This window comes from Chiroxiphia lanceolata, chromosome W (genome assembly GCF_009829145.1).
Source record: "Chiroxiphia lanceolata isolate bChiLan1 chromosome W, bChiLan1.pri, whole genome shotgun sequence".
Lineage (NCBI taxonomy): Eukaryota > Metazoa > Chordata > Aves > Passeriformes > Pipridae > Chiroxiphia > Chiroxiphia lanceolata.
The window spans coordinates 9,197,866-9,219,094 of NC_045670.1; the positions used below are offsets into that span (position 1 = coordinate 9,197,866).

The 21,229-nt window shown below is 44.4% G+C and overlaps 1 protein-coding gene and 1 pseudogene across 1 annotated transcript in view; one reads left to right on the top strand and one right to left on the bottom strand.

Annotated features, from left to right (window-relative positions):
- LOC116780039 (guanine nucleotide-binding protein G(q) subunit alpha) overlaps window positions 1–21,229 on the top strand; it is a 207,879-nt gene that overhangs the window by 159,874 nt on the left and 26,776 nt on the right. The window lies entirely within an intron of this gene.
- On the bottom strand, window positions 312–5,840 carry LOC116779959 (annotated as a pseudogene).

The window sequence follows — 21,229 nt, forward strand, 5'->3', positions numbered from 1 at the left end:
ATATTTCTTTATAAATTCATCTATAACTTCATGAACCACGTTACCAATTGCTCATCAGTTACCCGAGAAGTTTTTTGACTGTCTTTTTTGTCTCTTTTGTGAGTTCTTGATTTCAGTCCTGTGCTTCTGGTAAAGGCTTTTCGAGAGGATTTTTACAGTAAGGGTGATCTAGTAATATTGAACTAAAAATGTTTAAGGAGTCTTTTATTTCCCTTTGGTAGGGTTATTTTCATTTTGTGTCGGCTCCATGGATAAGAGCCCATTTGTATGATTGGATAAAATATATTTTTATCTCTTTTATTTTTCTATTATCAAGTCACATACAACTTGGGATCTTCTAGTCTGGATCTCATTTGCACAGGAACACTGTAAGTGCCAGTTGGTTCAGTTATATTCCCGAGCTTGTCACTGAAGGTGACAGTACTGTCAGTGAGGTTGAGGGTGGTGGTGGTGCAGGACAGGTTTGCGTGATGTGGTATCATGTTTTGGGTGTAGTTGTCCAGCACAGACTCCTGTTCGATGACTGTGTTGATCATATCAGGGGAGTAAAGGTTGTAGATGGAGTAAGGAACAGTCCCGTATGCTTGAGCTTGCATCTCAAGTTTCTGTATTCTGAGCAAAAGGTGGTCGTTGGCATGTTCTAGTTTCTTCAGGTTGTTTTCTAGCTCTTTTGTGCCTGCAGGTCTCTTTGCAGTTTACGGATGTTATCAACTGAGGCTTTTAGGATCGTTGTTTTATCCCAGCGTATATTTGGGTCATTGGTTATTAAAGTGTGTAGTTCTTTTAAATGATTATTAATATTAAATCTTCTTCTTCGGTCATTAAAGTTGTGGTTGTCTTTCTTTTGTCTCTTTTTAACTAACACCCTTGCTTCTGCGTCTGTGAACTGCCTTTTTACATTAGGGAAGATTAACTGGACACGAGTTGCTGATGTTTAGTCTGGAGGAGGCATGCTTTGGTTGTCTGAAGGTTAATTAAATTGTCAAACACAGGCAACGTATTTGTCATTTTTAGTGTAAGGATTCACAGTAATTTATAGGATAGAATACTGTCTCTCCTGGATGCAAAGAATGAAACTGGAGAACAATCACGTTCCCTTCAGATATAAGCAGTGTTATTTAGCATTAGGTTGCTTTAAATCAGGAACTTGCTTATAGGAGCACGTCAGGGGATTAGGGATGCTTCTTGGGAAAGCAAACAGCCTTGGTCTAAGGTTGCTACTCACTTCCATTGCTTAGCACAGAGACTAGAACAGATGCAATTCAGGACAATTTTAGCTACTTTTTAAAATATGCATATTTGTAATTTATAGAATCTGAGCAAGGTAGAATTTGTCTTTTGAAATTCCCAAATATAATAAACTGAAACAAATTAATGCAAGGCTATAATTAATAATTAGTTGTGTCTTATTTTTGAGTTTGGTTATTGGTACTGTTATCTTTTTTAGCAAAATATTTTGGTGGTGAAGAGTATTTAGACTCTTTGTTTCTCTTTCTAGAAAACTTCACAGTTCTGAAAGCATCTGAATTGGTTTTAGCAACAATTTGCATTAAAAAAATTTGACTAAAAACAGTTTCTACCTCTCAGTCTTTCTGACATATGCTTTATGGAGAAGAGAATAGAAAAATTAAGATTATCAAAGAAGCTTACATAGTTTCGTTTGTTGCTCATGCTATAAAAGTTAAAAAAGGTTTTGATTTTCTCTATTCACTTACTAAGCAACAGTTCAGATTTAAAAAGCCATGTTTTTGTTAAGCAGTTCTCTGTGTTGTCTCTTTAGATCTTATCTCTCTCCTCACAAAGGTGGAAACTTCAAGCTAGAAATGGTTTGTGTTTTTTTCTTTTTTTGGTTTTTTCTTTTTTCTCTGGCAAAAACTGCTTTTGTCAAATAAGATATTTTGGAATTAGGCATTCTACTAAATAAGTTTACCTTAAGCTTCTTCAATAATCTCCAAAAACCTGCCTGTAAAAATACAGAAGTAATGAAAGAGTGTTTACATAGCTGTCTGCGCAGGGGGAAGGCAACACAGCTATATTTAGCATTATTTCTGTTTCGCTTCTGGTGGAAAGTTGTTCTTTGCAGGACACTGTGGAATTTCTTATCAGTAGTCAAAGAACTTTAAAAAACTTTACTTTTCTATTTTATTTATGCATGTATCTTAAAACAATCTTGGGTTATTTAACTGAACAACTTCAAAAAACAGTAAGACTATATTATGAATTTGTAAGATAATTTCTTTCTCTAATCAGAAGGTTGCAAAGTTACAGTTTTTATAAGCGGAGAGTTTTATTCCTTCTCTAGCTCCCTGAGAAATGTTGTAAAATTTTTCGTGGATTTGGCTGGGGGGAGATTTGGGCTCCTGTTTAGTTGCTAATAACAGACTGTCTCTATTGTGTAATACATTTTCTCTCTCTCCCTGGTAAAACTGAATTTTGCAAGGGAGGGCTTCCCACTTTTCTTTTTCCTTTTTCTCTCAGCAAAAACTTTGTTCATTTTTTCACACACAGACACATGCACAATGACATTGGTAAACATTGTGAGATCACAAAAACACATTTGACAAACACGAGAGTTAACATGAGAATTAATTAATTTTTTTTTTAGTCTGCTATCCCTTTTCTTTGGCAGGGATTGTCTTTTTCAGGCTTTAATTACATTAAACAATCTGTTACATATCTTATGGTTTTGCCCTACACACATTGAGAGACTGAAACAGTCAATTAGTACATGAACAAAGAACCGGTAATTCAGGCTGCAAAGAAGCAAGAAAAGAAGGTGGATGCCGATGGCTCGTGCAAGGGTTTTGCTCTTTTGTCATCGCTGTACGAGTTTCGAGCCTGGCCTCCCGCCAAGCCCCCGAAACCGACAACAAGGACCCGCTTTCCCAGAGAGCGAAGAAAAAACGACCCAAAAACCAAGCTACAGCAAAAAAATATATATATATTATATGAGACAGACACACACAATGAGAATGCCACACACACAACAGAACCCTAACAGCTCCCAAAAAGGGGAGACGGGAAGGGAGAAGGGAAAGGACAAAAAGGGACCAAGACCAAACTAGTCCACACAATCCAAAACTCAGCAACCAGACAAACCGAAGGTGAACCAGCAAAATCTCACCACTTCCCTTTGAACAAGCAGGATGGCTAGACACGACCCCAGCACTCTCCCCTCACGCGTGGCAGATAACAGCAGTCGCTGTAGGCCTCAGCTCCAGATAAGCCAGACCGAGACAGGGACCCACTGTTCTCGAACCTCACCGGAAAGGAAGAGAGCAAGGTCCCTCCTGCTGGCTTTATTTATACCTCCAGTTACGTAAAGGAATAGCATGGAATACTTCCGTGATCACCTTCCTAGTTCCTTCCTGGTTACAAGCTGGTCTCCAGGAAGGCCCTAGAGTGAAACCATCACATTCTCCAACCCCTTATTCCATACTATTTCTTTACGTAACACCTATATATTGTGTTTATCTATATCCCGCGCATATACATATACATATATACATATAGTCCATGTTTGGTCTCTCGGTGCAGTTGTCTCGTCGTTGGAAATCAATACTGACATCAGTTCAGTTCAGTCCAGATCTTTGGTCTCCTCAGTCACATTTGCAGTTCGATTTAGGGCTGTTTCGTCATTCTGAGCTGTCTCATCACTCGATATTGGCATCAGCTTAGTTCAGGTCTCTCTCTCTCTCTCTCTCATCTGGTGACTGGCTTCCTGTAAAAACACAACTCAGGACATACAATTAGTTTTTTCCCAAGGCTAAATTTCCTTGGGGCACACATTGGACACTCCATCCTTCCTCATTATCCACCACGTATGTCCTGGTCCTTGAGCAAAGACAATCCCACAAATGGGTTTGTCTTGGCCTGAGGCAGGGGTAACCCAAACAACTTTCCCTAGCATTCCCCTCAAATGGACTACTGGAACTTTATCTCCATCAACAATGTGGAGGGATCTACTTGTGCAGGGCCAGCTCGATTAACAGAACCCCTGGTGTTAACTAACCAGGTAGCCTTGACTAAGTTCTTATCCAGTTCTTGTAAGTTCCCTCACCTAGTGACTGTAGAGTCGTCTTCAATAGTCCGTTATATCTTTCAACCTTCCCAGCAGCTGGTGCATGATAGGGAATGTGATACACCCATTCGATACCATGTCCCTCGCCCAATTGGTGACTAATTCATTTTTAAAATGAGTCCCATTGTCCGACTCAATATGGTTCTGGGGTCCCGTGTCTCCACAGGACTTACTTTTCAAGGCCCAAATGGTTATTCCGGGCCGTTGTGTGGGGCACTGAAAAGTCTCTAACCATCTGGTGGTTGCTTCCACCATGGTAAGCACATAGCACTTACCTTGGCGGGTCTGTGGCAGTGTGATATAATCAACCTGCCAGCCTCCCCATATTTATACTTCTCCCATCGTCCACCATACCACAGGGGCTTCAGTCTTTTTGCCTGCTTAATAGTGGCACAAGTCTCACAATCATGGATAACTTCAGAAATTATATCCATGGTTAAATCACCCCTCGGTCTTGTGCCCATCTGTGGGTGGCATCTCGACCCTGATGACTGGAAGCATCATGGGCCCATCGAGCTAAAAACAACTCTCCCTTCTGCTGCCAGTCTAGGTCTACTTGTGACACTCCTATCTGTGCAGCTCGGTCCGCTTCTCTGTTGTTATCGTGTTCTTCATTAACTCGCTTCTTGGACACATGGGCATCTACATGGTGGACTCTCACATTCAGACTCTTCGCTCTGGCAGCGATGTCCTGCCACAAGTCAGAACCCAGATGGGTTTTCCTCATGCCTCCAGTTCATCTTCTTCCAGCGGTCTAACCATCCCCATAGTGCATTGGTATCATCCACGAGTCAGTGTAGTAGGTAGATTCTTGGCCATCCTTCTCGCTCGGCAATGTCCAGGACCAATTGGACGGCTTTTGAGTTCTGCAAATTGACTCGACTCGCCTTGACCCTCAGCAGCTTCTGCACTCGTTGGGTGGGACTCCAAACGGCTGCTTCCACTTCCGGTTCCTTCCTACAATACGGCAAGAACCATCAGTTGAAAAGGGCATAACGCCTTTCTTCATCTGGCAGCTGATCAAATGGCAGAGCTTCTTCAGCTCTGCTCACTGGTTCTTCTTCTTCTTCTGCCAGACTGAAGTTCCCACCTTCAGGCCCAATTTGTGATAACCTCCAGAATTCCAGGGCGATTGAACTTCCAATCGTACACGCTGCGTAATCAAGGCTATCCACTTGCCTCACGTAGCCTCGGCGGCCATGATGCCGTAGAGGGCACCTTCCCTTTGAACATCCAATTCAGGACTGGTAGTCGGGCGGTGCTAGGAGAAACTGTGTTTCAGTGCCAATCACTTCTGAGGCTGCTTGTATGCCTCATAGGCAACCAGAATTTCCTTTTCCACAGGATTGTAGTTGGCTTCAGAACCCCTGTAACTTCAGCTCCAGAAGCCAAGTGGTCGCCCTCGCGTCTCACCAGGCACCTTTTACCGAGACTCCAGGAGGGACCTTTATCTCCAGCTGTAGTATAAAGTACATTCTTCATGTCTGGTCCCGTTCGAACTGGTCCAAGAGCCAAGGCATGTGCAATCTCTTGTTTGATCTGTTTGAATGCCTGTTGCTGTTCAGGACCCATTGAAAGGTATTCTTTTTACGGGTCACAAAGTAAAGAGGGCTCACAATCTGGCTATACCAGGGATGTGCATTCTCCAGAAACCTATGGCCCCCAGGAAAGCTTGCGTCTCCTTCTTGTTGGTCGGTGGAACCATGGCTACAATCTTATTGATGACATTGTTGGTATCTGACGTCGTCCATCTTGCCATTTCACTCCTAGGAATTGGATCTCTCTGGCAGGTCCCTTGACCTTATTCTTCTTAATGGCGAAACCGGCATCAAGGAGAATCTGGATGATTTCCTCTCCTTTCTCGAAAACTTCTTCCGCTGTGTCCCCCCATACAATAATGTCATCAATGTATTGGATATGTTCTGGGGCCTTGCCCTTCTCCAGTGTGGCCTGAATCAGTCCATGGCAGATTGTTGGACTGTGCTTCCACCCCTGGGGCAGTCGGTTCCACGTGTACTGCACACCTCTCCACGTGAAAGCAAAGCCTGCACTCTGCTGCTAGGGGAATGGAGAAGAATGCATTGGCGATGTCGATGGTAGCATACCACTTTGCTGTCTTGGACTCCAACTCGTACTGAAGCTCCAACATGTCTGGTATAGCAGCACTCAATGGTGGCGTGACTTCATTCAAGCCACGATAGTCCACCGTCAGTCTCCATTCGCCATCTGACTTACGTACAGGTCAAATGGGGCTATGAAGGGTGAGTGTGTTTTACTAACACCCCTTGGTTTTCCAACTTGCGGATCATCTTATGGATGGGGATCACAGCGTCTCGATTCGTCCGGTACTGTCGCCTATGCACTGTCTTAGTGGCTGTTGGCACTCGTTGGTCCTCAACTTGCAGTAATCCTACAACAGAAGGATCTTCTGAGAGGTCGGGCAGGGCAGATAATCGTTTGGATTCCTCTTCAATCACCGTGGCTATACCAAAAGCCCATCGGTACCCCTTCGGATCTTTGAAGTATCCTCTCCTGAGGTAATCCATGCCAAGAATGCAAGGGGCTTCTGGCCCTGTCACAATGGAATGTTTTTCCCATTGGTCTCCTGTCAAGCTCATGTCCGCCTCTACTACTGACAATTCTTGAGACCCCCCTGTTACTCCAGAAATAGAAACAGTCTCGGTACTCTTATGCTCCGAAGGCATTAAAGTATACTGGGCTCCAGTATCTATCAAGGCTCGGTATCTCTGAGGATCCAATGTGCCAGGCCATCGAACCCACACAGCCCAGTAAACTCGGTTATCTTCTTGGTCCCTTTCCTTCTCCTGGCAGAAGGCAGGGCCCCTCTACTGGTCTTGATCAGAGCATTCGTCGTCGGAGTTTGACTTCGACTTCTTAGACTTTTTGCCATCGTCGAAGTAGACCTCCACCTTCTTGTGCTTCGGCGATTGCAGTTTCTTTTTTAAGAAGTCTGCGTCTACTGTGAAGACAACTTTCTTGTCAGTGTCCTTTCGCTTCAGCTCCCTCACTCTAGCTTCAAGCTTAGAAGTGGGTTCACCATCCCACTTCTTCATGTTTTCTCCTTTGCTACGAAGGTATGCCCATAGTTGGTTACGTGACCTACGCTTAGGGTTCTCTTTCCTTCGACGTGTAAATGACAGGGATCGTGAGTGAGATCGAGACCAGGATCGAGGTCTAGGCCGAGGTCGTCTTCGTCGATCCCGCCGTGATCTTCCCATTGACCTTTCTCTGTAATCTCTATACCTTCTGTCATCTCTGTCTCTAAAGTCGTCCTCATATCTGGAGTAGTCATAATCTCTCTCCATTCTTTCCCTATCATTGGTGCGTCGGTATAGGGGATCAAAGGAGTCTTCCATATTTTCCTCTATGGTTCTTATCCAAGTACACATGGTTTCCATGCTTGGTTCCTCCATCTTTGGATTATATACGGATATCAAGCAGGAAACATACGGTTTAGGGGCACCTTGAATTACCTTTTTCCACATTGGTTGTGTGCAGGGAACATTCTCAGGAACTTGGATATCATAATAATCTGGATCAGAGTAGACGATCTCCAGCATGGTCAATTCCCGTAGATATTGGATGCCTTCTTCCGCAGTCCTCCACCTTCAGGGACTCCTTAAATGGGTATTTCGCTCTCACCACATGGAGGATTCGGAGCCAAAGACTGTATGCCATTTTGTCCCTTCCCATTTCTTGTTCTATCACGGGGTCTCGGGCAATGGATCCCAATTGTCGTGCTTCATCACCTTCAATTATGTGACTATCAGCTCCCTTGTCCCAGCATCGCACCAGCCAGGTGAGGACTTCTTCACCAGGCAAGTGCATATATATATGTATGGCCAGTCTTCGCGAACGAAGATTTGGGAAGGGTCTTTGCCCTTCGAGCCTGCGCAGTGGATTTTTTTTTTTTTTTTAGGTGAGACACAGTGTGCGCTGAGCTGAGCCCACCCTTTAATCCTAAGGTTCATCTGCCGGGGCCGAGCAAGCTTGGACGGTGGCAGTGAGGTCCTCAGGACGTAGGTTTGTTTAGAGTGACCTTCTCTTAGATGGATGGCCTTACAGGGCTAACGAGCTCCATCTACCCGGGGGACTCCTCTGACCGGGACCCGAACCCGGGCCGCGGCGGTGAAAGCGCCGCATCCTAACCACTAGACCACCAGAGGGCCCCGAGTGCATATAATCTCTCCGTAAATCTCGAAGCTCCCTTGTGGTCAGTGATTGCGTAATTTCACTTTCTCGCATTATTTCTTGTCCATCTCTCCCACGTAGAATCTTTTCCACCTCCCTCTTTACTCTTCCGCTCCTACGTGGAACTACTCCCACCTCCTCCCTGTATCTCTCACGTGGAGGTGGGGACTGAGCATGCTGTGGGGATAAGTTTCTATGTCGTTCATGGCGTGGAGATGGACTTCTACGCCATTCACGCCGCGGAGATGGTCTTCTACGCTGCTCACGCTGTGGAGATGGACTTCTATGCCATTCATACCATGGAGATGGACTCCTACGCCGTTCACGCTGCGGAGATGGACTTCTATACCATTCACGCCGTGGGGATAGACTCCTGCGTCGTTCGCGATACCCAGCAGGTGGAGGTAGTGAGTAGTCTTTCGGGTGCTGAAATAAGGGCCTCCTCCTCCAATCATCCACACCTCCAAGAGAAGGTTGGGTCTGGAGGGGTAGGAATAATTCTCCCTCAGATTGAGGGGGATGTTTTGGCTCCTTCTTTGCATCCTTTGTAATACTGAATGTATAGTCAGGATATAAATCATCCAGTGACAATATACCACGGGTCATTTGTACTGTTGCCTTCTTTTCTCTTGATACTGCTCTACTTTCCTTTGACGTGCCCCTAGTTCTTTTGGGTGTGCTCCTTGTCTTGCAACCATTCTTCCTCTCTGGCAGCTGCTTCTTCTCTTGCAATCGCTCCTTCCTCAGTCACAGCCACTTCTTCCTCTCTCGCAGTTGCGCCTTCGTCCATTGCTGTTGCGCCTTCGTCCATTGCTGCTACTCCTTCATCCATTGCTGTTGCTCCTTCATCCATTGCTGCTACTCCTTTGTCCATTGCTGTTGCTCCTTCGTCTACTACTTCCTGCGTGGATTGGATAAGTTCTTCTGCTCCTTCTTCTTCTTCTTCTCTTTCTTCTTCTCTTTCTTCTGTGCGTTCTGGTTCCGGAGATGGGTCCGTAAGTTCCTTGATCTCCCTTACCCATGTCTTCTTCTTCTTAATAGGGGCAACAATGACTTTCCGGTTCTTAGCTTGAGTCCTAGTTCTAGTGGACTTAGTAGAAACAGCATTGACTTTAAGTTCTGTTTGGACCCCGACTTCTGTGGACCTAATAGGGACATCACTGGTTTCAAGTGGCGTGGTTTGGGTTTCTGTGTCGACCTTAACCCTTTGAAGGTGGTCTATGGCGACTCGATAAGCATTAGCCAGGCCCCAGCACAAAGCGGAGAATTGCATATTCGGATCTTTGTATGAAAAGCACCCTTCTGCCAAACAACGGGCCATCTCACCAGAATCAAACATTTGTTCTGGTGTGAACTCCCAATTAATGGGGGGTGACACACGTCCTACTAATCTACCAAAATCTACCCAGGTTCCATGCCACCCGGGGACTGGCCTGTCCGCAACCCTTTCCAAAGTTCCAGTGAGTCCCTTTGAGGCATGATCTTTCCTACAACAAGGAAAGCAATACAACACCATTCTGCCAAGTTTAAGGAGTACTTCCAGTACCTTTATCAATGACAGGACTGTTGCAACAAAATTTAGATAGTAATTAGAGCCAATTTTAACCATGGGGATGTCCTTTACCAAACCTTTGATGTCAAAATTAAAGAATGGAAGCAACTCATTCCATCCCTCCTCAAGGTCTGGACGTCTCCCTATAGGGTAGCCTAAAACAGGTATGAAGATGGCTAGAATTATAAGACAAATTAATGAAACAACCATTGTTTTTGTTATTATTTCTTCTTGATCCCAAAACAACTCTTTGTTTATATAAACAAAGTTTTCTTGGCTGCTTTCCCAGACTCTGGCAGTGTTCCCAGACCTGTTCTTAAAACTATAGATTGGTTTTGCAAAATATCACCGAGCTTGACTGTCTTCCCGGAAAATGTTTATCAAAACAAGCCAAACTTAACCAAAATATCCCACTTCTGACACCAAAAATGTTGTACGAGTTTCGAGCTGACCTCCCGCCAAGCCCCCGAAACCCGACAACAAGGACCCGCTTTCCCAGAGAGCGAAGAAAAAAACGACCCAAAAACCAAAGCTACAGCAAAAAAAAAATATATATATATTATATGAGACAGACACACACAATGAGAATGCCACACACCACAACAGAAACCCTAAACAGTTCCCCAAAAGGGGAGACGGGAAGGGAGAAGGGAAAAGGACAAAAAGGGACCAAGACCAAACTAGTCCACACAATCCAAAACTCAGCAACCAGACAAACCGAAGGTGAACCAGCAAAATCTCACCACTTCCCTTTGAACAAGCAGGATGACTAGACACGGCCCAGCACTCTCCCCTCACGCGTGGCAGATAACAGCAGTCGCTGTAGGCCTCAGCTCCAGATAAGCCAGACCGAGACAGGGACCCACTGTTCTCGAACCTCACCGGAAAGGAAGAGAGCAAGGTCCCTCCTGCTGGCTTTATTTATACCTCCAGTTACGTAAAGGAATAGCATGGAATACTTCCGTGATCACCTTCCTAGTTCCTTCCTGGTTACAAGCTGGTCTCCAGGAAGGCCTAGAGTGAAACCATCACAATCGCCTGGCCCCTGCCCTCTAGTTTTCTGTCCCTCTCCATTTGCCTATACATCTTGATTTGAATTTCTTTCCTTAGTTATTTTTTCGGCGGAGTCATCTGGTGGAAAAACTGTTTCTACCTTCAGGAGTGAATTATTAGGTTTTTCTACAGTTTTCTGGCTTGTAGGTGTGGTTCAAGGACAGTTCGCTATATTTTTAATACACTGGCAACCTGTTTATCTTCTTGGGCAGTTGCATCTCAGAATTTGGTTCTTATGTGAATTATTGCATAAATTGCTGCCCCCTGCATGCTTCCAAATTTTTCAAAGTCTCACAAGCATCAGGCAGACACACAAAATGTAACTTAACATGGTAGATTCAAAGTTTTATTTTTCCAGCACCATAACATCACACGTCGTAATTCAAAATCATTAACCTTGACACTTTTATGCTTAAGGAGGGTTTTCCATGTAGATAAAACTACATTTTCGTCTTTAGTTCTATGTTGTCCCATTGTTAAAAGTTTTTGTTCCCAGTGGTACCCCCCAGTAACTTACCTAACAAGGGGTCGACAAAGTTCTCAGATCCGGATCTTTTTTGTGGAATCCCACTGCTCTCAAGCTTCACCGGGCTGCCGTCTCCCTCGTGCGTCAACCCACAAGTCCCCCTCTCTTTAGGGGAGGAATCACTTGCTCTTTCTCTCTCTAGGAGAGAAGTCACTGCAAAAATTCTTTCTCTCTCGGAGAAAAATCTTCTTTGAACTCTCTCTCGGAGATAAATCTTCGGCCTCAGCAATCATGTTGGTGGTCACCGAATGTCACTGTTAAGTTGAGACAGCCCAAGCGACTTCTTTCAAAGTAGGAACAGAATAGCAGAAGGTTGGAAGAGTCTTTATTGCAACAGGTTGCAGACATTTTTACTTTTTACACAACACACATGTCAACTTACTATTGGTGTCTTCATATAAACATACATTGGTGTCTTCATGTATAAATACATCAGGATTGGCTGCAAAATAGTAAACTCGTGCTGACACAGTTTTTGTCGAGTCATGATGATTTGCAAAAAGTCCAGGAAGTCTGGTTTTGTACTTCCTGTTTTCCATCTTCTTACTTCCTTCTGACAGACTTGTTGTTAACCCCGACAACATCAGACTGGCGACTGGTCACTAGTGGGATTCTGCAGGGCTACATCTTAGGCCTAGTTCTTTTCAATATCTTCATAAACTACTTGGACATAGGACTTGAAGGTATACTAAATTGGGAGGAGCTGTTGACTCCCTCGAAGACAGAGAGATCTTGACAAATTAGAGGGCTGGGCAATCACCAACTGTATGAAATTTAAGAAGGGCAAGTGCCAGATTCTGCACCTGGGACAGGACAACCCTGGATGTATAGACAGACTGGGGAACAAGATAGTGGAGACCAGCCCAGCAGAAAGAGATCTTGGGGTCCCAGTCAATGGCAAGTTGAATGTGAGTCAGAAATGTGGCCTGGCAACCAAAAGGGCCAACCATGTCTTGGGGTGCATCAAGCACAGTGTCACTAGCAGCTCAAGGGAGGTGATTGTCCCGCTCTACCCTGTGCTGGTGTGACCTCACTGTGTATAGTTTTGGGCGCCACAATATAAGAAGGATATAAAGTTATCAGAACATGTAGGAAGGAGGACCATGAAGATGGTGAAGGGTCTGGAGGGGAAGCCATACAAGGAGCAGCTGAGGTCACTTGATTTTTTCAACCTGGAAGAGACTGAGGGGAGACCTCATCATGGTCTGCAGCTTCCTCACGAGGGGAAGCAGAAGGGCAGGCACTGATCTCTTCTCTCTGGTGACCAGTGACAGGACCTGAGGGAATGGTCTGAAGTTGTGTCAGGGAAGATTTAGGTTGGATATTAGAAAAAGAGAGGGTGGTTGAGCACTGGAACAGGTTCCCCAGGGAAGTGGTCATGGCACCAAGTGTTTGGGCAACACTCTCAGGCACATGGTGTGATTCTTGGAGTTGTCCTGCGCAGGGACAGGAGTTGGACTTCAGTGATCCCCGTGGGTCCATTTAATCTCAGGATATTCTATGGTTCTAGGAGAACAAGGTCCAGCATAGCACCTCTCTTTGTTGGTTCCTCTATCCTTTGGAGAAGGAAGTTATCATCAATGTATTCCAGGAACCTCCTGGATTGCCTATGCCCTTTTGCGTTGTCCCTTCAACAAATATCAGGGTGGTTGAAATCCCCCATGAGGACCAGGACTTGTGAATGTGAGGCTGTTCCCATCTATCTATAGAGGGCTTCATCCACTTGGTCTTCCTGGTCAGGCAACCTGTAGTAAACCCCCACTATAATGTCACCTGTCCCCATCCTCCCTTTAATTCTCACCGATAAGCTCTCAGTCAGCTCCTCATCCATCCTCAGGTGGAACTCCATTCACTCCAACTGGTCACTGACATAGAGGGTGACACTCACTCCTCATCTTCCCTGCCTGTCCTTCCTAAAGAACCTGTATCCTTCCATTCCAACAATCCAGTTATGGGAACCATCCCACCATGTCTCCCTGATGCCAATAAGATCATAATCCTGCAGATGTGAACATGTCTTTAACTCCTCCTGTTTATTTCCAATGCTACATGCATTTGTCTAGAGGCATTTAAGTTGGGTCCCTGATGAAGCCGAATTACTGGCTAGAATTCCTTTGTGCTGCCCTTCAGGTGCTCTCCTGCTGACCTGCAATCCCTCTACAGGATCTGAGCATCTCTTGTTGGCCCTGGCATCACACTGGTAAGAGTGGGATGGACTGAGGTTCCCCTCCCACAGAAACTTTTGTTTAAGGCCTTCATCAGCTTGGCAAACCTATTCTCTTCCCCTTCTCTGACAGATGGACCCCATCAGCCTGCAGTAGACCAGGTTTCTCAAAGCAAGTCCCATGGTTCAAATAGCTGTACCCCCGGCTGTGGCACCAGTACTGTAACCATTTGTTGATTCTCCAGATTCATCTTGCCCTTTTAACCCCCTCCCTTTGACTGGGAGGATTGATGGAAAAACTACCTGCACTACAGGTAGTTCTGCTGCTCCCAGGGCTCGGGAATCCTTCTTGATACTGCTCAGACTGCTCCTGGCTGCATCACTGGTGCCCACATGAAACAACATCAACAGGTAATAGTCAGTGGACTTTATGAGGCCAGGTAGTCTCTCAGTGACATCCCTGATACAAGCCCCCAGTTAGCAGCACTCCTCTCTAGAGAGCACATCAGGTCAGCAAATGGGTGCCTCCTTACCTCTCAGAAGAGTCTCCTACCACAATCAACCATTGCCTTTTCTTAACTGGGTTGGTTGTTATATGGGTGTGATATATAAATAATTGTGATTCGTGAAACAAATGGGTGATTACATCAAAATAAAACAAACGGATTGTAAAACTTAATTACACCCCCATAAAGAAATAAAACAGACCCTCACAAGGTCAAGAGACCTAAAACCTCCTTACTATCCTAAGAATGGAATATAGTAGAACTTTAAATCTTTAGGCGCCTGTTCGTCCAAGAATACATGAATTATGACTGGTTGTAGAGAGAACCCTTTTAGCTTTAGCTGTAAGAAAACCCATATATTAAATACTTAGCAAAAACCTGTAGAATGTATATGTATATGATATAATTAATATGTATGAAGTAGCTAAGATAAATACTAAATGTACCCTGTAGTAAGGGTGTGCAGATTTGGGAAACTGATCCCATTTCTGTCACCCAGCCGGTTGCTTGCTTTTACCATATAATAAACTATTATTCGAAACTTATAGAAACTCGAGACTTTGTTTATCACATGGGGAACAGATCAGGCTGTCTTGCTCAACTCATGTCTCTCCTGATGTGACAGGTCTTTCCTCTTCAGTCTGCAGAGCAGTGAAGCAGTTCTGCAAGGGCATCTCAGGCTTTAGGCCAAGTCTTTTCCTTCTGCTATGAAGAAAGTTAACTCCATCCCAGTCAGACCCAGTATAGTGGAAAAAGTTCTTTTTATTTTTAAACATTTCATTGAATATTTTCTATATGCCCATGGCAGGAATATAAAAATAATAAAAGATTGAAAAGTAAGGTTGTGTAACAAAGAACTTTTAGTCTATTTTCATGACTACAGTGATATATTTATTAAGTTTTAAATTAGTGAGAAGGAAAAGTGGTAGTGACCAAGTGTTGCTGGTTCCAGGTAAAGTTATGGAAGAGATCATCCTGAGTGTTGTTGCATGGCACATACAGGACAACCAGGGGATCGAGTCCAGCCAACATAGAACCATAGAATCATAGAATCATAGAATCATAGAATCATAGAATCATAGAATCATCGAATCATCGAATCATAGAATCATAGAATCATAGAATTGACTGGATTAGAAGGGACCTCTGAGATCATCAAGTCCAACCCTTGGTCCACTACCACCGTGGTTACTAGACCATGGCACTAAGTGCCACATCCAGTCTTATCTTAAAAACCTCCAGGGATAGAGAATCCACCACCTCCCTGGGCAACCCATTCCAATGCCTGATTACCCTCTCTGTAAAGAATTTCTTCCTAATGTCCAACCTAAACCTCCCCTGGTACAGCTAAAGACCATGCCCTCTTGCCTTGCTGATAGCTGCCTGGGAGAAGAGACCAACCCCCACCTGGTTACAACCTCCTTTCAGGTAGTTGTAGAGAGTGATGAGGTCTCCCCTGAGCCTCCTCTTCTCCAGGCTGAACAATCCCAGCTCCCTCAGCCTCCCCTCATAGGACTTGTGCTCAAGTCCCTTCACCAGCCTCGTTACTCTTCTCTGGACCTGCTCCAGCACCTCAATATCCTTCCTGAACTGAGGGACCCAGAACTGGACACACGGATTTATGAAAGACGGGTCCTGCTTGACCAACCTGATCTTCCATGACCAGGTGACCCGCTTAGTAGATGAGGGGAAGGCCGTGGATGTTGTCTATCTAGACTTCAGTAAAGCCTTTAACACCATCTCCCACATCATCCTCCTATAAAAACTGACTGCTTACTACTTGGACTCTTCGATGGGTAAATAAACTGGTTGGATGGTCAGATGAATTTCTTATGGATTCCCCCTCCAGCAAATTGATGCTCAGCTTATCCATTTTGATTTTTGTGTAAAACAACTAAGGCCAGATGAAATGCTCAGATTTTCAAGTCATTTTTTCTATTGGTAGAAAGTAGTCAGGGTTCTGAGAAAACATTTTCAGAGCAGTAACTTCTGAATATAAAAATTTTTCTGAGATATATGGTTCAATACATCTTTCTGAATATTTACAATATTCCCACATTCAACATTTACTATCAGTTTAATCTTTCATCAATAAAATCATAATAATTGATAATATTTTGGGTCCCTCCCAGAACTGACAAATTAATTATTCATATTTTTGCTGTAAAGTAGAACTTGAAGCCAGGTAAAACCTGGAAAGTGAATTTAGTAGAGCAATGTAAGGATTAGAGAGAGTTAAACACAAAGACTTTAAGCAAGGCATAGAGAACTTAGTATTAAGAAATAGCGGAGGCAATAAATTCACTAGAATACAGGACACTCTGACATAAGAGAACATAAGTATGAACAGAAAGAACTAAAAATGCTAGCACACACAAAAAAGGACATATGGAGGAAAAACAAAGGGAGATAAGGAAAGGGACAAACCAAGAAATCAGGTACTCTTGCCAGATACTGAAAATCCCTGCCAAATGCTCAAGGAAACTACCCAAATTAGGTAAGGTTCAAAAGTTTATGAAGATAATGATGAAAGGACACTGAGTTCATGATGAAGAAAGACAGGAACTACCACCAAAGTTCTCCCCAAATCTGTTTCTGTCATTATTCATAACAATTTACTTTAACTATTGCATAACAAATCATTCAAACCTCTGTGTGCTCCGAAGCTTCCTTCTCCTCTTTCATGGAGGCGCAGTACCTGCCGGCAAGGTTCCCCCTGTTTCTCCTCTCTCCTGCAACGGCTGCGCCCGGCAGTCAAGGGTCCTGGCCACCAAGAGGTTTGGCGTTCCAGGTTTGGGGGGGGAGGGGTTGGGTGGGGGGGAGGATTAGCGTAGTGTGTCAAGCGGGCCATGGGGGTCCGCCGACCAGCAGGAGGGAGAGTGGCACAATCCCGTATGAAATGTCGCAGGTGAGTAGTGTGCCTGAAGATATGTGGAAACACAGTGGGGGAAGGATAAGGTCAGGGTGGATAGTGGGTTCTTTTAGAATAATGGGGGTCCCCGTCAGGCTGGGGCCAATAAAAGGCACCCCTGCCTCGATAGGTACTGGGGTCAGAATGTTTGCTTTGTTTGTTCTGTCTGTCTGGTTTTGGTTCTCCTGTGGCTACTGCCCAGGTTCGGCATGTTCTGGATATACTTGCTTTGCTCTGTTAAATCCTGAAACGGTGGACAGGACAAAGGGTTGTCCCTGGGTACCTCCTCCAGTTTGTTTATAGGTAGGTGATAATAAAGCAGGAAATGAAAGACTTGCCCAAGGCGTTCTAATAGGAACATAGTCTCCGTACCCCTGTGTAGTTGCAAGCTATATGGTACAGATCAAAACCGTAGGACCACTCCCAGTGAAGTTCGCCTTCATGAAGAAGGCAAGCTCAGAGAACATGGTGCCGGTTACACACTCTTTTGGTCAGGTAAACCCAGAACCGAAAAACACCTCTCAGGAGTCGACTTCATGATCAAAAACTCCATTGTTCCTAAACTCGAAAATCTGCCGACAGGTCACTCTGACCGCATTATCTCCCTACGCCTTCCGCTAAACAACATGCAACATGTTGTCATCCTTAGTATATATGCCCCAACTCTCCAAGCTGACCCTGCTGAAAAAGATAAATTTTACACTGACCTGCGCCTCCTTACCCAAAAGGTTCCTGCAGACGATAAGATCATTATCCTTGGTGATTTCAACGCCAGAGTAGGCAAGAATTTTGAAACCTGGAAAGGAGTATTAGGCAAACATGGTGTTGGAAACTGCAACGATAATGGTCTACTTCTGCTAGAATTCTGTGCAGAGCAACAACTCACCGTCACTAATACTATCTTTCAGCAGAAAGATAGTCTGAAGACAACCTGGATGCACCCCCATTCTAAGCATTGGTACCTCATAGATTAGATTAGAGATGCCCGCGATGTCCTCCATACCCGCGTGATGCCCAGCGCAGAATGCCAAACAGACCATCGGCTTGTGTGCTGTAAACTCAATTTTAAGCTCAAATTCAAACCAAAAAGGGGCAGCATCCCAAGGAGAAGACTCCAAGTTAACAATCTCCAATCAACCACAGTAAGAGACAGTTTCCAGGTAAACCTTCAAACTAGGCTCGAAAACATTCCCACAGCTTCTGCAGATTCCTCTCCTGAAACAATCTGGCACCATATTAAAAACAGCATCCTGCAATCCTCTGAAGAATCCTTAGGGTTCTCCCTCAAGAAGAACAAGGACTGGTTTGATGAAAACAACCAAGAAATCCAAGACTTGTTGAGGAAGAAGAGAACCGCCCACCAAGCACACCTTGCACTGCCATCCTGTCACGCAAGAAAAACAGCCTTTCGTCTCGCATGCAACAAGCTCCAACAGAAACTCCGTGACATCCAGAACAAGTGGTGGATCGATCTAGCTGAAAAAACTCAATTATGCGCAGATACAGGTGATCACAAAGGTTTCTATGAGGCCTTGAAAACAGCATACGGGCCTACATACCATGTCCAAAGCCCTCTACTCAGCGCTGATGGTCAAACCCTTCTAACAGATAAAACCTCCATTCTGAATCGATGGTCTGAACACTTTCAGACTCTTTTCAGTACCAACCGTGTAGTCCAAGATTCAGCAATTCAGTCCATCACACAACAACCAGTAAAGTATGAATTGGATACTACCCCCAATTTAGGAGAAACCCTCAAGGCCATATAGCAGGTGAAAATCGGCAAGGCAGCTGGGATTGATGGAATTCCACCTGAAGTCTGGAAACATGGGGGCCTTGCACTCCACACCAAATTTCACGAGTTTGTGAACTACCATCAGACCTTCGTGATGCTGTCACCATCACTTTGTATAAGAAGAAAGGTATTAAATCAGATGGCTCAAACTATCGTGGTATTACTCTGCTCTCCATTGCTGGCAAAATCCTGGCAAGAATACTCTTGAACAGACTAATACCCACTATAGCAGAAGAAATTCTACCTGAAAGTCAATGTGGTTTCAGAGCCAACAGGAGCACCACAGACATGGTATTTGTCCTCAGACAACTGCAAGAGACGTGTAGGGAACAGAACAAAAGTCTCTATGTAACCTTTGTCGACCTCACCAAGGCTTTCAATACTGTGAGCAGAAAAGGTCTCTGGCAGATTTTGGAACGTTTAGGTTGTCCCCCCAAGTTCCTTAAAATGATCATCTCACTCCATGAGGATCAGCACGGCCAAGTCAGATATGGCAACACACTTTCTGAGCCCTTTTTAATTAAGAATGGTGTGAAACAAGGCTGCGTTCTCACTCCTACCCTATTCACCATCTTCTTTAGCATGATGCTCCAAAGGGCCACAGCAGACCTCGATGATCAGGACGGTATCTACATTCGATACCGTACTGATGGAAGTCTATTCAATCTAAGGTGACTGAAGGCCCACATCAAAACCTTAAACCATCTTGTCCGGGAGCTGCTTTATGCTGATGACGCAACCCTCCTCGCCCACACAGAAGCAGCCCTGCAGCATTTAACATCCTGCTTTGCAGATGCTGCTGAGTTCTTTGGGCTGGAAGTCAACTTAAAGAAGACAGAGGTCCTCCATCAACCTGCACCTCAGGAAGTCCCCCATCATCCCCACATCACCATTGACCAATCAGAGCTCAAATCAGTCCAACAGTTTAATTACCTTGGTAACCTCGTCTCCTCAGATGGTAAGATCGATGGAGAGATAGACAACAGGTTAGCTAAGGCATATAGTGCTTTTGGAAAACTCCACAAAAGAGTATGGCATAATAAACACTTGAAGAAAAGCACCAAGATCAGTGTTTACAAAGCCATAGTGTTGTCTACTCTCCTATACGGCTCCGAATCATGGGTCATCTACCGCCACCACCTGGGTCTCCTAGAACGCTTCCATCAACGCTGCCTCCGTACAATCCTTAACATCCGCTGGTCAGATTATGTGACCAATACATCTGTACTAGAGCAAGCAGCTGTCACTAGTATTGAGGCCATGTTACTGAGAACGCAGCTGCGATGGGCAGGGCACGTCTCAAGGATGAAGGACCACCGCCTCCCTAAGATCCTGCTCTATGGTGAACTTGCCACTGGTTGCCGCAAGAGAGGAACCCCGAAGAAAAGATTCAAGGACTCCCTGAAACATCTCAACCTTGACCATATTGATCACCATAACTAGTCTACTCTGGCCTCAAATCGGGAGGCCTGGAGACACACCTTCTATAACGCAGCTGTCTCCTTCGAGAACACACGCAGGATCACTCTCGAGGAAAAAAGGCAACGCAGAAAGAACCGTGTCTTGCAGAATACACCATCTAAGGAGTCTTTCTGCTGCGCCTTTTGCAATCGGATATGTCTGTCACGTATTGGCCTCATAAGCCACCAGCGTGCCTGTAGCAAATGTGGATAGTGCCTTCCCAAATCTTTGTTCGCGAACCCTAGCCATGATGAACAAATCATTCAGAGTATCTAGAAGTAATCTAATTATTCCTTGTGTGAATTTATTTAAAAAAGAACACTTTGAGTAATAACTATGAAGAAAATAATTCAGAGTTTAGTGATATTTAATGATTTGATAAATTGTTACCCTTCCCCGGAACGAATCAGGGCAACCTTATGTTATCTTAACAGTAGCTAAATGTGACCAACTAGGTCATTTTTGCACTTGGAAATCAAATACACAAAAACTTAATTTCCTGCAGCAGTCTTTTTCCCAGGCATCTACCATGGGGAGAGCCCAAGATGTCTGGTGCACTGAATTCATGGAATGTGCAGCTCCTGGACCCAAACAGGCGCGTTGATATATTATCTCTCTTTTTTGAGGCATCTCTTACGAAAGTTAATTAAAACCTCCAGTGCAATGCTGCTTTATACTTGAAAACCACCATTAAGCAATAGCAGAAGAGTTGTGTGTTGCAGTTGACAAACCCTTACAAGCAATTTTATTACAGTTTCAGATTATTTGGTAATTGACTGGATTTATTTCATGTAGTGAAGGTTTATTAACTTGATCAGAAGTTTCAGTCTGGATGCAGGAATTTCAGGTGGAGAGTTTTTTGATTTGTCAGTGTGGTATTTTTTTCTTTTATCTACAAAGAGTGCCATTTATCCTCCTACTGTTTTGAAACTGATAATTAATAGTCCACTAGGGAGATTCATGTTTAT